We start from the raw sequence: 15,909 nt of genomic DNA, 5'->3' as shown, positions 1-15,909 counted from the left end.
AAGTTGTGAAAAACTTGAAGGTAAAATTAGTAAAAAAGCATTATTACTCTTGTTGAAAATATTAAAGAAATTTTTCTGTTAGATGAATGTGATGATAATACAGTTGTTATATTTTAAGATTTCATTCATAAAAATCAGGATATATTTAGAGAATATTTTACTAGAGGTAAACATGTAGGAATAGATTGTTTTTATTTAACTCAAACATATTCGTTAATACCAAAATACTTTGTTAATATATCTTAATTTTTTTAAATATATTCAGAGACAGTGACACAAATTTTGCTCACATTTTGTCATGAGCCCATTCTAGGTGATTTTGAATTTGACGATTTAAACAATGTGTAGCTTGTATTGGAATAACAACGAATTGTTTTATTACAGTAGATATGAAAAGAAAAATTAATAACAGTAAATACAGAGAAGAGATTTAGAATTTTTTTAAACATTGATCAAGAATGATGAATGTAAACATTGGACATAAATGTTTAATATAAATAATAAATATAACTGTTGAACATAAATGATGAATTTAAACTTTAAATGTAAAAACGCGATTAATTATTGTTTTTCATCCATAATAAATGTTTATAAAATATGATGCTGAAATTGTTAAAAAAGCTAGATGTAATTTAAAGGTAAAGAATTATTTAAAAGAAGAACTTAAAAATTGAAGAGGCAATGAAAATGCAACAGGAAATATTCAAAAAAGAAGATCAGCTAATGGAATACTTAATCTAGATACATCTGATCATGTTGTTACACATTGGATTTGTTATTATAATTCAAAAAATACTAAACACGTTTTTTATTCACTTCTTGTTATATGCTGAAAGAATTAGTAAATTTTTGGGAAATATGACTTTTAATGCAAAAAGAATACCAAGGCGTAACAAATTTGTTTGCAGTCATTTGTTATAATTTTGTCTTTCAAATGTTATCATCACCAGATGAAGCAGACTTAGGACTGTGTCTAAATGGTTATGAAATTAATGAAACTTTAGATATAATAAATGGACATTCTTGGAAATTAGTTAAATCTCAAAGACAATGGAGAATTTAAAAAATCAAAGATATCCAGTCACTACAACCAAAAATTGAGTAAGAATTCTATAATCTTAAGTAAGTGATAATCATATTAGTATCAAAAATGAAAAATATTTAGTCATTAGAACCAAAAATAAGAAAAGGGTTAACTTCAAAATCTAAAGATATTCAATCAGAAATTAAAAATATAACATTCAGTCATCAACAGATCTAAAAATTAAAGAAAAATTAAAAGCAATTAGAGTCATTAGAAACAAGACTCAAAGATATTCAATCAGTAGAACTAAAAATTAAGGACGAATTAGTATCAGCTGAAGCAGACAAATCTGATACCAGATTCAGAATTGAAAAAAAATAACATTACAGTCATTATAAACAAAATTTAAAGACATCCAAACACTTCAGTCATCTTTAGACCCAAAAATAGAAAATGAGATTAATAATTTTCATAAGAATTTAAGTAGGATTATTAATTCAATGCAGTCAGTAAATTTTTTTATATAAATAGAGTTCACTACTGACAGCTTAACAAGTTTTGTATTGAATATAATATTCATTGCACTTATTGCTTTATTAAAGAAGATACAGTATACTTTGATATCAAAGTAAAGGTTAATAAGAATGACATTATGTCATCATTATTTGAGAATTTTAAATTTGAAGTCATTGAAACCAATGGCACTAATCAGTTTTGTTCACTAGATCGTTATAACAATATTTATGAATGTGAGTTTTAGTTTGAATATGAAAAAATAAGTTCTAAATTTGGCTTTATTTTTTAAGAATGGTCTGTGAGGGGTTTTCCAGTCATCTGTCTAAAAACAGTTGCAAGATTAAATATATCATCATAGAATTTTTGTTGTAAATAAATTTTCCAGGTATTTAAATAATTTCAGTAACAAGGAATATCAAATCTTTCTTTCATTCTTAAAATGTGTTTACTGAATTATGTACATGATTAATTCTTCATAGGTGGATGTTCCTTTCTTATAATATTTATTTGCTTGTGAATATTTTTAAAATGTTTTCAAATAACATAATGATTGTATTTAAAACTATAATCATATATTCTTAAAATAGCAAAAGTTGATTTTAAATTCAGATCATTTGCTTATGGACCACACGATGTACCTGTTTCTCTGTTTCCTTGGTTTAGTACATCTAAAGCAAAATCACATGTTTCTTTCCAATTTTCCATACCTGTATCTTATTTTTCATCGTATCCTTAATTTTATTTAGATCTTTTAAATGATTTGTTAGACCTTCATAGAGTGATTTTTTGCCCTTTTGTTTATCCTATTCATTTATCCTTTAATTTATATTCACCACATTTTTCAATTGAGTGTAAAAAGTAATAACTAACCTATTTTTTAATTTTTTTATTTCTTATTTTTTTACTTTAATATTAATGAAAATATTCCAGGTTCACTCATAAATATTGAAGATTTTTCATTTCTTTTTAAGAGTGTCTCCTGACACATTTAAAATTTTCAAATATTTTACAGTCATCTTCATGGACACTTTTCTAATTGCTTGTCACTATCTTTATATTCTAATATTTTGGCAATACTTTCCCTTGCAATCACAGATTATTATTTTCATTGGTAATCATTAATGCTTCGTTATTGTTATGCATACATTAGTTTTTTTAAATCTAAAAATGAATCCATTTATATATAGACAAAATTCATTAAATTTCAATTTTTTTTAAGTCACTTAATTTTTGACTATAAATCGATAGGACAAATAAAGTGATTTGTCCAATGTGTAAACATGAAAAAGAAATTAATAAGGAAATAAAAATAAGAAAACAAAATACACCTTCAAAAATGAATTGTATTAGTGTATAAGAAGGAACTTATCAAAAACTGAAATAAAAATACATTTACTTCTGAAATTCCTACAAAAGATGTAAAAATTCATGATGTTATGATAAACAAACAAAAGAAGGGAGAAAATGTTTTGAGTATCAGAAGCATAAAGATAAGTACTATCAATAGAGTGAATGTTTTTGCAGAAAATTTGTTGTAAAATATAGACTATTTGAAAATGTGTCAGAATTTATCATATCATTAAAAAAATATTAAAAATTTATGAAAACACAAACATGTTTAAAAATAAATTTTTCATTTTAATTATTTAGACATTAATGCTTTTAATATTTACCCTGTGGTAGAGTATTTTATGTTTTGCTGTAAACCATTTATCATTATCAAAGTCTTATACAATTTTATTACATTCAGCTATATATAATGTGTTTAAATCATCTAATCAAAATCATTTTACTCTATTGTTTTATTCTGTCACTTAAAAAATTTTGTAACTGTAAAAAGTAATTTTTTCTTAACAGATTTTTTAACTACTTTAGATTTTCTATGTTCTTAATCTTCTACACTATATGCATACATTTTCGATCGTAAAGTAACATGTCTAACATAATTTTTCCATTTTTTCCTCTTTTATTTTTCCTACAATTTTCTTGATTAATTGTGGAATTTCATATATATTACTTTCTGGATAATGACTTGTGTCAAACTCGTTTACCATTGATTTCATGTCTTTATATAATCTTTGGTTACTGTATAGTAAATGAAAGAATCAGTATCCATACAACATAAATTAATATTTTCACCATAGTTTCGTTTCATTACATTATAGTGGAAATCATACATTTTTACATTGGAATGTGTGTTTTCCATTTGAATGGGCATAGACACGAATCTATCTTTGGCGAGTAGAAGGAGTGAATGGCCCTCCCCACGACTCGATGGAGTCAGTTTCTGCGTGAACCCGTGGGCGGCAGTCGCAAGGTCGTCATCTCGCTGCGGTGGCGATTTGACAGCCGGCAACTTTCGGGTTCCATGGTTTTTAGACAGCAGCTCAGGGCAGCTTAAGAGATGGTTCCATCTAGCGCACTGACTGAGTGCATACCTCGATCCTCCCCAGGTGAGTCGTTCGATGGAGGAGTCCGTTGTGGTTCTGTGGTGCTAGCAGAAGTAGTGTTATCCTTACATTCAGAGGCGATGTTCGGACAAGGAAAGTGCACTGTGCAGTTGAAAGTTTAAAGGCCCAACAACTGGACCATAAGAATTCGCCCGTTCAGTCTGGCGCGAATATAAATGTCGCGTAAGGTGACAACAGGCATTCGAATGGAAGTACGGATCTGACCCGACGTCCAAACACAGAGTCTCCCATAAGCTGACACCAGTCAGAAGACAAACTCGCCGCACGATCCCTATTTCATCACTGTCTCCCTGACACCCTGAATGTCTGACTGACTTCTTGCTGTGTCACAGACTGGATCTTCGCCGGCCGCGGTGGCCGAGCGGTTCTAGGCGCTCAGTCCGGAACCGCGCTGCTGCTACGTTCGCAGGTTCGAATCCTGCCTCGGGCTGGGATGTGTGTGACGTCCTTAGGTTTAAGTGGTTCTAAGTCTAGGGGACTGATGACTTCAGATGTTGAGTCCCATAGTGCTCAGAACCACTTGAACCATTTAGACTGGATCTTCCTTGGCTACTCACATAGCTCACAGACAGCCTTGCTTTTCCACTGTATCAGTGTTGTTATTGTTGGATCAAAATTGCAACTACGCTCAACGGTTGACCCACGTCAGCCTCCCAATGTTTGTAAATGGCGAAAATTTCAGATGTTGTAGTGGTCGTCCTGTCACTCAGAAACTCCCTTCTTGTTCTCAGTTGTTCATCTTGCGGCAGTTCCGAGTTGGCTTCAGTATCCCTAGGTAACTGTGGAAGTGCTTCGCTGAATTCCTGAATTGTCAAAGAGGCAGCCACACAACAAAAAGCTCAGTGACTTCTGAAGGAAAGGCCAGTGTCTACACGTATGTGATTTGTTGGCATCCTTCTTGCTGTCCATCAGACTTTACTCAGTGCAATCCTTCCCGAGCGAGTAAAACACCTGAGAAGGTGTGAAGTCTGTGAGCCTCCTCGCACCGGTTGCAGCTTAAACGATTCCTCCAGTCGTCAGCGCCGGCAGTGAAGTAGTTGAAAGAAGTTGGCTTCTACTGTATCGAGAACATCAAATGCAGTTTTTGCCGAGAGCAAACTCTTAGCAAAACGAAGCGTGTAACATAAAGTAACGTATGGCACTTGTAGAATGTCAGAAAATTTCCATAATGTTCAGGGAGCTAACTCTGAACAGTAACACAATAGAAAGAGTATTGCAGACAGCCGGCCGAAGTGGCCGTGCGGTTAAAGGCGCTGCCGTCTGGAACCGCAAGACCGCTACGGTCGCATGTTCGAATCCTGCCTCGGGCATGGATGTGTGTGCTGTCCTTAGGTTAGTTAGGTTTAACTACTTCTAAGTTCTAGGGGACTAATGACCTCAGCAGTTGAGTCCCATAGTGCTCAGAGCCATTTTTTTATTGCAGACAGCAGACTACACAACTTCGACGTCTGCAACATGAGAACGCTATGGTTTGTTCTGGAAACTCATGAAACGCAGTTTGTAACAATTACGAAAGACAAGATCGTGGTGGATCCCATTCACATTTTAATACCTTTGCAAACTATCTCTCATGCTGGAAACGGAGAAAGGATAGTCGGATAAACACGGTAACACAAGGATGTTATCCGATCTATGACACATCACAAAATTCAATTTTATACACTTATATTATGGTTATTCTAGAGTAAATTTTAAAAGGCTTGCAAAGTACGAGCATTTTACTCTCCTCCTCACTTATCTTTGGTAAGCATTTGCTAAGTTTAACAGAGGCATTGCGTTAGTGAAAAGCTGAACGAGATGAAGCATTATCTGTTTTACACGTCGACGCCTCTCACTAAGTATCGGCAGGAGAGCGCGTGTTTCAGCGCCTACATATGAAGACGGAAAACGTAGTCTAAATTGGTGTTGTGTCAGTATTCATTTGTGTTACACGAATACATTTTTCTCCTGTTAAAATAACCATCTCTGGCCTGTTTGATCTGGTGCCCAGTCAGATACCATGACAACGGTCCGTCGTATGTTGCTTACTTGTACAACGGCTGCCGAAGAAATCGTAACACAACTGTGGTCCTAAAAGACAGTTCTTACAGATTCGTCAATATATTTTTCTCACTGAAAAACGTATGGAAAGTTAGGTCCATCAGACCCCCGCAACTTAGATACGCAACTCAGGACCGTTTGTCAGACTCAGCCCACTCCTACACGAACATTTTTAATAGGAGCTTTTGCACTGGGTCAAGAGCTTCTGCCAGGTAAAGTTGCCTTCAGCACAACAGAGCAAATCATTTAAAAGCAAGTAAAGTCAGGCGAAGAATCTGATATGTCGTTTTTACGGTGTGAGGATGATGATGATTCTGTGTATCATAGAACTCAGAATGCGATGGAGAATAAAAATAATGTCTGCAAAATGTGTGATATGTTACATATATTTGAAAATTTGACACAACGTTGCGTTCTGATACAGACGTATTTTAAGGTACACGTTTCTATATGTCTCTGTGTGTAACTTCAGGAGATTTTTTTGTAACAAGGTTTCTCTATTATTAAATTTACTTATAAATAATAATCGAAAACAGATAAATAAAAACATGTGCATTTAGCAATAGAATGTTGTGTCAAAACTTCAAAGCAACCGGTGAAAAACTTGCATAGATTATCGATTAGTAACAGTTGCAGTTTCTGTATAAGTACAAATGTAAATGTTCATTTCTTCAAAACATCATACCTCCAAAAGATCTTCATAGACTACTTTGAAATTTTGACACAACATTATATTCGAATACTCAGATGTTTTTACATATCTACTTGAGCACTATCTGGTGTATAAGTAATACATATGTAATAAAATGAGAAACGCTATCGAAATGTGAATGCTGATTCTTTAGAACCGTTAATATACGAAAGTTCTTGACAGACGGTAGTGGCGGTGGCAGAGGGGGGCGGGGGGGGTGGGCGTCTATGAGGGCCATAGCCCCCCTCCCCCCCCCCCCCCCTGGAGTATCATATTGCACTGGATAAAATTACTTCAGAGATCAGCGAATACATTACCCCAACAGATTCAATCATTTCTTTTATAATTATGTAGCAACATAGATTGCAATGTATTTCAAACACATTTTAACAAAAGAATAAGAGCGGCATATAGCTTACTACCTAAACCAATAAATATCATTTAACTTAAAATAGGCGTCTTATTATTTATTAATACACATTTTTTGCCCTCAACTCCAAAACAGTTAACAAAAACTAGTTCAAACAACACCAAATTTTACCAATTTGTCAGTACAGGACCCCAACTCTCCTTTTGTTAAGCAATATTCCACTCTCCCAACCACCCTCCCCCCCATTATCCCCCCCCCCTTTGACCGACTTCTAGAATCGCCCCTGACAGACAGCTTCGAAATTATGATACAACATTGAATTATGATACATACATTATTTTAGGTACCTAATTCTGTAATATATGTATATTTCTAACTCATCAAGTACATAAGGTACCTAATTCTGTAAGATATGTATATTTTTAACTCATCAAATATATATACAGGGTGGTCCATTGATAGTGACCGAGCCAAATATCTCACGAAATAAGCATCAAATGAAAAAAATTACAAAGAACGAACTCTTCTGGCTTGAAGGGGGAAACCAGATGGCGCTATGGTTGGTCCGCTAGAGGCGCTGTCATGGGTCAAACGGATATCAACTGGTTTTTTTTTAAATAGGAACCCTCATTTTTTATTACATATTCGTGTAGTACGTAAAGAAATATGAATGTTTAAGTTGGACCACTTTTTTCGCTTTGTGATAGATGGCGCTGTAATAGTCACAAAAGTATAAGTACGTGGTATCACGTAACATTCCGTCAGTGTGGACGGTATTTGCTTCGTGATACATTACCCGTGTTAAAATGGACCGTTTACCAATTGCGGAAAAGGTCGATATCGTGTTGATGTATGGCTATTGTGATCAAAATGCTCAACGGGCGTGTGCTATGTATGCTGCTCGGTATCCTGGACGACATCATCCAAGTGTCCGGACCGTTCGCCGGATAGTTACGTTATTTAAGGAAACAGGAAGTGTTCAGCCACATGTGAAACGTCAACCACGACCTGCAACAACTGATGATGGCCAAGTAGGTGTTTTAGCTGCTGTCGCGGCTAGTCCGCCCATCACTAGCAGACGAATTGCGCGAGAATCGGGAGTCTCAAAAATGTCGGTGTTGAGAATACTGCATCAACATCGATTGCAACCGTACCATATTTCTATGCACCAGGAATTGCATGGCGACGACTTTGAACGTCGTGTACAGTTCTGCCACTGGGCACAAGAGAAATTACGGGACTATGACAGATTTTTTGGACGCGTTCTATTTAGCGACGAAGCGTCTTTCACCAACAGTGGTAACGTAAACCGGCATGATATGAGCTATTAGACAACGGAAAATCCACGATGGCTGCGACAAGTGGAACTTCAGCGACCTTGGCGGGTTAATTTGTGGTGCGGCATAATGGGAGGAAGGATAATTGGTCCCCATTTTATCGATGGCAATCTAAATGGTGCAATGCATGCTGATTACCTAAGTAAATGTTCTACCGATGTAACTACAAGATGTTTCACTGCATGACAGAATGGAGATGTACTTCCAACATGATGGAAATCCGGCACATAGCTCGCGTGCGGTTGAAGCAGTATTGAATAGCACATTTCATGACAGGTGGATTGGTCGTCGAAGCACCTTCACCGGAACTGACGTGCCCGGATTTCATTATGTGGCGAAAGTTGAAGGATATTTGCTGTCGTCATCCACCGACAATGACTGACAACATGCGTCAGCGCGTTGTCAATGCATGTGCGAACATTACGGAAGGCGAACTACTCGCTGTTGAGAGGAATGTCGTTACACGTATTGCCAAATGCACTGAGGCTGACGGAGATCATTTTGCGCATTTATTGCATTAATGTAGTATTTACAGGTAATCACACCGTAACAGCATGCGTTCTCAGAAATGATAATTTCACAAAGGTACGTGTGTCACATTGAAACAACCGAAATAAACTGTTCAAACGTACCTACGTTCTGTGTTTTAATTTAAAAAACCTACCTGTTACCAACTGTTCGTCTAAAATTGTGAGCCATATGTTTGTGACTATTACAGCGCCATCTATCACAAAGCGAAAAAAGTGGTCCAACTAAAAAATTCATATTTCTTTATATACTACACGAATATGTTATAAAAATGGGGGTTCCTATTTAAATAAACGCAAGTTGATATCCCTTTGACCATCTAGCGGGCCAACCACAGCGCAATCTGGTTTCCCCCTTCAAGCTAGACAGGTTTCGTTCTTTGTAGTTTTTCTGTTTGACGCTTATTTCGTGAGATATAATTGGCCCAGTCACGTTCAATGGACCACCCTCTATATATATATATATATATATATATATATATATATATATATATATATATATATATATATATATATATAAAATTTAGATTACGTTCTCTAATTTTAGACACATGAAGACTACATACTTTGTAACATATAAATATGTATTTAAGATATGCAAATATATACAGCAAAAATGAAGTTGTGCTTATGGCTCTTAGTGGCCGGGGGGGGGGGGGGAGATGCACAGAGAGAGGCGGGAGGAGGAGGAGATGCACGGAGGCAGGGGAGAGAAGGAGCTTATGATGTATATCCAATTCTCATATACATTATAAATGTGTGCTTTCTCTGTTCTTTGCCTTCAATTTAAGTAGGCTGAACTAAAACGAAGTGTGACTAAGTACAACTCGTTTCTAATGTTTACTGACGTGTTTAGCAATGTGCTGAGGCCATATTGAGACAGATCCATCAGATACATCTCGTTCAGATGAAATGAATCTTCTTCATTCTCAATATTTATATTGATGTCAGTGCACCAATGCCTTCCCTGTATCCATTTCCTATTATTTAAACTGCTGCGCGTGACTGGAATGAGTGAATGTGAGTCTTTGTAAGACCAATAGATATCAGTTGTCTGCTTGGGCAGTTGTGCGACTAGTGGTTTCGTCAGTGAGAAGGCAGAGAAGTTTAGTATTACTGTTCTCTGGTTTCTCAGGAGTTACAGAACTGAGTTGGCAGGAAGGATCGTGATGATCACTGATTACCCTTCTCCACTAAAATGCGGGATTTGCTTAAGCCCATATTACACTGTCATAGTTCTCTTACAAACCTGTAATAAAAGCTAAAACCGTGCTCTGACTTTTACAAAAGTTATAATAATTGTATCCTAAATGTATCCTACTACACTGTCGTACTTTTGTAAAACGGCTTTTGCAAAATATATGCCCTAAAATTCTTTTAGTGTAACATGGGCTTCGTCCAGTGCTGAATTTTGCCACCGGGATTTAATAAGAACAGGTGTCTGTCAAACACACATTTGCTTCAGGTATTGGAATGTGTTGTTGTTGAGGTCTTCAGTCCTGAGACTGGTTTGATGCAGCTCTCCATGCTACTCTATCCTGTGCAAGCTTCTTCACCTCCCAGTACCTATTGCAGCCTACATCCTTCTGAATCTGCTTAGTGTATCCATCTCTTGGTCTCTCTCTACGATTTTTACCCTCTACTTAGTTCGTAATATTTCATCATCTTTTTTTCTATCTTTTGGTATTTAGGGGGAAATTATATCAAGTACATTAGAAAGAATTTCAGAGCTGAATTTACCATAATGTATTTTAGCAACAAAAAACTTTGTGTGTGTGTGAGTGTGTGTGTGTGTGTATGTGTGTGTGTTAGAGAGAGAGAGAGAGAGAGAGTTGGGTACCATGAGTTGTGCAGCACAAAGAAGCTTCGTCCTTCCTTATAGTTTATAAAGAGAAACTGTTCTCAATCCTTAAACTAAATTATTGATGGTATGTTACTGTGATAAGTGTGAGTGCAGTTTATGTTTTCATGAGTAACTGAGACATAAAAAGTAGATGGCTTTGTGCAGCTACCATGCCACATGGGCAGTGGTACGATTTGAATCTTCTTCTTATTTAACCTTCAGTAAAGGGTAGTGGGGTGCATGGGCAGAACATTTATCTGACTGTGGATGTGAAAATTGAAACAATAAATAAGAATCTTAAAAGCTGGACTACAGAAATTGAAAATATCAAGAAAATTTTTAAATGACGTACTTGACATGTACAAACTTAGGGAAGTGTTGTAGATGGCATAATAATGGTAATTGTAGAGGTTCATGAAATTTAAAAAAATTGTAAGATATTGAAGAAAGATTTCATGTAATTAACGATAAGGAAAAAGAACTTGCGAAGACATCATTAGAAATCTTCTGAGGTTAACCAGTATGGTAAATAGAATGGTTGACAAGTCTGAAAAAGTTTTGGATATATGAGGAGAAAATGCCATTCATTAACATGTGTGTATCTGTAAGACTATATACCAGTACAAGGCATTCTGCACTGAATTCAGTTTAATACACAACAGCTTATTGACAAAATGTAAAGTCATCAACACATGGAAGGCCGTTCAATGGAAATAATTATGCTAAAGGTTAGGGCAGTTGGACCATAATAACTCTCAGAGCAATGCTTAAACCAGCTACTGAGTCTCCCTCTCTAAGCAGAAGTCCTGATTGCCATTTTCATTGACAGCTACAGTGATGCTCAGATAGATAAAATATACGGAGTCAGCAGAGAAAAACCACATATGGCAGGTACACAACCTATACATTTAACCAAGCGAACAAAACTGGTAGTAGAGGATATGAAACAACATCCTGTTTACTGAACATAATATTCGCAAAAACCTCAACACCCAAGAATTATGTACCAAAAGATCGAGAAATGTATGTTGAAATATATTCCTCTTGTGCACAAGAAGCAAATGGAAGACAAAATAGCCCAAGTAGTGTGAAAGGCAAAACAGTTATTGAACTGAAATTAGATGCTAAACACAGCAACGATGAAGGCGTTGACATTTAGCGTAAAGAATGAACAATCGATTTCTGCAACATACAGACTGTGATAACTGTGACTGCTCACACCATCGGCCACTGCCAGGAAGTTCTCATGTGAATGAAATCATATCAGCCATTTCTAATCTTATAGAAAGATCTTTCATCAAATAATTATGGAGACAGTAGTTTGAGAACTACACAATCCAGTGTGCAAAAAAATCCCTCTTAGGCATGTTATAGTATGAGGTTTGGACAACTTGCCAGCAGGTAGATCTCATTAACATGAAACAATATTCTCGAGGACAAAAGGCTTCAAATACATTTTAATAGTTACTGATACATAGTACAAATCTACCTGGACTCAACCAGTGACAATAAAATGAGGAAGGAAGTTGCGTAGGTGTTTGAACAGTTGGTGTAGATGGATACAAATCGTTGCTCAGACAACATTCAAATTCGCCATGGAGGCGAATTTTACAATAGTTATGTTAACATGTTAATGGATTGATACTGAGTGTAGATGTGTTTCAATTTCTGAAGATCACACAAATTGGCAGATATTCTCCCAGAAATAATTGGATAGTTTAAGTGAACTAAATATCATAAAATAAAAATTAAGCCAAATAATGTCCATGGATGAGCTCCTAAATGTGGTAGATCTGTGCTGACAATAATTTAATGTAGTTGACTTGATACATATTTAATAACAGAAGATGGCATTTGAGAAACCTTATTTACCAAACTGGTCAGCAGAGATATTTGTATTAGCAAAATGCATCAAACAAACCCAAGAACTAACATTACAAAGGACAGTGAAGGTGAAGAAATTGCTGGGAGTTTTTACATAGAAGAATTAGAGAGAATCTCTGAAGTGGGCGTCTTTCTCATAGGGCATTTTATCATAAGCCATCGAGATACCAGTGCTTCAGTTAAATGGCTTGGCTTCCCATCATTGCAGAGCACTTGTGTGAATGCTCATGAAAGCATATGGAAACCTCAAACCATGCTCCAGCATACTATGTGTGGTAGGCAGCACATCAGAAGTAGCGATGGTCTTCTCAATAATCTACCAGTGGATTTGCATATTCCTACATATAACTATTGTAGACCAGGAAGAAAGCTTGAAAAACGACTGGTACACTGTGATAAGAGGATTATCTATTGGCTGAGTTGTGCAAGAAGCATAATATTGCATGTGCTACGAATAAACGTTGGAAGAATGTCACACTGCAGACCACATAATAGCTGATGAAACTAGAAAATATGTGGAAGAAGAGACATTTGTATTGGGCAGCGCATTGCAGCAGATGAAATACGTGCACCAAATTTAATTGAGTTTGGAAGTAAATTTCTAACATGCTATGAGTACCACTTGACATACACTAAAGAAGAAACTGAGAAAACCAATGGGAAATTTAAAAAGCTGATCCAGTCAGCATTTTTAGTAGTTAAATGTCCTGAAGCAGAAAGGAGCAGTAAAACGTGGACTGTGCCACCTTTCCTCACCAATGGCCATATTGCATTCCTCCTCTACCAGCCACACTACATTCCCCCAACACTGGCCGTGCCACATTCCCCTGCCATTGGTTGCAGCACATCCCTCCACCTCCAACCACACCACATTTCCCCACTACCAGCTGCACCCCATTCCCACACCACTGGCCATCCCACATTCCCACATCGCTGACTGAACCACATCCTCCCCATCTACTGCACCACATGCTACCACCAGCAGCTGTACTGCATTCCTCCAGCACCATATGTGCTGCATTCCTGACTACTGGCCCCACTGAGTTCCCCCACCACTGGCTGCATTCTGTTACCCCACTGCTGGCTGTGCTGTGTTCCCCTACCATTGGCCACAGTGTGATCACCCACTGCTATACATGCCATGTTCCCTCACCACAGGCTGCAGTGTCCCCCCACCCCCACTGGCTGCACCATGTTCCCTCACCACTGGCAGTGCCACATTCTCCCACTTCCAAACATGTTGTGTTCTCCCATCACAGGCTGCTCCACCATTGGCCGCACCACATCCCCCATCAATGGCCATTACGCATTTCCCCACCACCGGCCGTGCTGCAATACCCCACCACTGAAAGTGAGGCATACCCTCATCACCAGCGTTCCCCCACCATCGGCCAGGCTGTGTTCCTCCACTACTGATGCCACATCCTCTTCCCAGGATGCATGATCAGTCAGCTTGTACAGGGGAGCAGTCCAGTGACTGCATAAATATGCATGACAAAGTATTCCAACATTTCGCCTGATGACGATGAGCAGAAAAGTCTTTGAAATGCCACCGTTTGGTTGATCACCCAACAAGATTTTGCAGGCTAAACACAGTTGGCGGTGGAGTGTTTGTTGCTGTCAGAAGCAGTTTAACTTGTCGCGAAATTTAAGTAGATACTTCCTGTGAGTTAGTATGGGCAGAGTTCATTGTTGGCAACCGGAATAAAATAATAATTGTTTTACCGACCTCCCAATTCAGATGATACAGTTGCTGAAAGGTTCAAAGAAAAGTTGAGTTTGATTTCAAACACGTATCCGACTCATACGCCAATAGTTGGTGGTGACTTTAATTTACCCTCTATATGTTGGCGAAAATACATGTTTAATTCCGGAGGTGCGCATAAAATATCATCCGAATTTGTGCTAAACGCATTCTCTGCAAATAATTTCGAGCAATTAGTTCATGAGCTCACGCGAATAGTAAACGGTTGTGAAAACACACTTGACCTCTTAGCAACAAATAATCCTGAGTTAATAACGAGCATCAAAACCGATTCAGGAATTAGTGAGCACAGGGCTGTCGTAGCAAGATTGAATATTGTAATACCCAAATCCTCGAAAAATAAGCGAAAAATATACCTATTCACAAAAGCAGATAAAAATTCACTTGATGCCGTCCTGAGAGACAATCTCCACTCATTTTAAATTAATAATATAATTGTAGACCAGATGTAGCTTGGATTCAAAGAAATAGTATCGGCAGCAATTGAAAGATTTATAGCAAATAAATTAAAAAACGACAGAGCTGATCCTCCTTGGTACACAAAACTGGTTAGAACACTGTTGCAGAAACAACGAAACAAACATGCCAAATTTAAACAGACGCAAAATCTCCAAGATTGTCGATCCTTTTCAGAAGCTCGAAACTTAGCGCGGAGCTCAATGAGAGATGCCTATAACAGTTTCCACAACGAAACTTTGTCTCGAAACCTAGCAGAAAATCCAAAGAGATTCTGGTCGTATGTGCAGTATGTTAGCGGCAGGAAACAATCAATGCCTTCTCTGCACGATAGCAATGGAGATACTATCGAAGACAGTGCTGCCGAAGCAGAGTTACTAAACACAGCCTTCCGAAATGCCTTCACAAAAGAAGACGAAGTAAATATTCCAGAATTCGAATCGAAAACAGCTGCCAACATGAGTAACGTAGAAGTAAATATCCTCGGAGCAGTGAAGAAACGTAAATCACTTAATAAAAGCGTGTCTTCTGGTCCAGACTGTATACCAATTAGGTTCCATTTGGAGTATGCTGATGCATTAGCTCCATACTTAACAATCAAGCCGGCCATGGTGGCCGAGTGGTTCTAGGCGCTCAGTCCGGAACCGCGCGACTGCTACGGTCGCAGGTTCGAATCCTGCCTCGGGCATGGATGTGTGTGATGTCCTTAGGTTAGTTAGGTTTAAATAGTGCTAAGTTCTAGGGGACTGATGACCACAGATGTTAAGTCCCATAGTGCTCAGAGCCATTTGAACCATTTTTTAACAATCAAATACAACCGTTCGCTCGACGAAAGATCCGTACCCAAAGACTGGAAAGTTGCACAGGTCACACCAATATTCAAGAAAGGTAGTAGGAGTAATCCACTAAATTACAGGTCCATATCGTTGTCGATATGCAGCAGGATTGTACAACATATATTGTATTCGAACATTATGAATTACCT

The 15,909-nt window shown here is 37.3% G+C and overlaps 1 protein-coding gene across 1 annotated transcript in view; it reads left to right on the top strand.

Moving 5' to 3' along the window:
* LOC126424649 (trypsin-3-like) overlaps positions 1-15,909 on the top strand; it is a 93,579-nt gene that overhangs the window by 69,781 nt on the left and 7,889 nt on the right. The window lies entirely within an intron of this gene.

This window comes from Schistocerca serialis, chromosome 10 (assembly GCF_023864345.2).
Source record: "Schistocerca serialis cubense isolate TAMUIC-IGC-003099 chromosome 10, iqSchSeri2.2, whole genome shotgun sequence".
NCBI classification, from domain to species: Eukaryota; Metazoa; Arthropoda; class Insecta; order Orthoptera; family Acrididae; genus Schistocerca; species Schistocerca serialis.
This window is presented reverse-complemented; position numbering and strand designations above follow the sequence as displayed.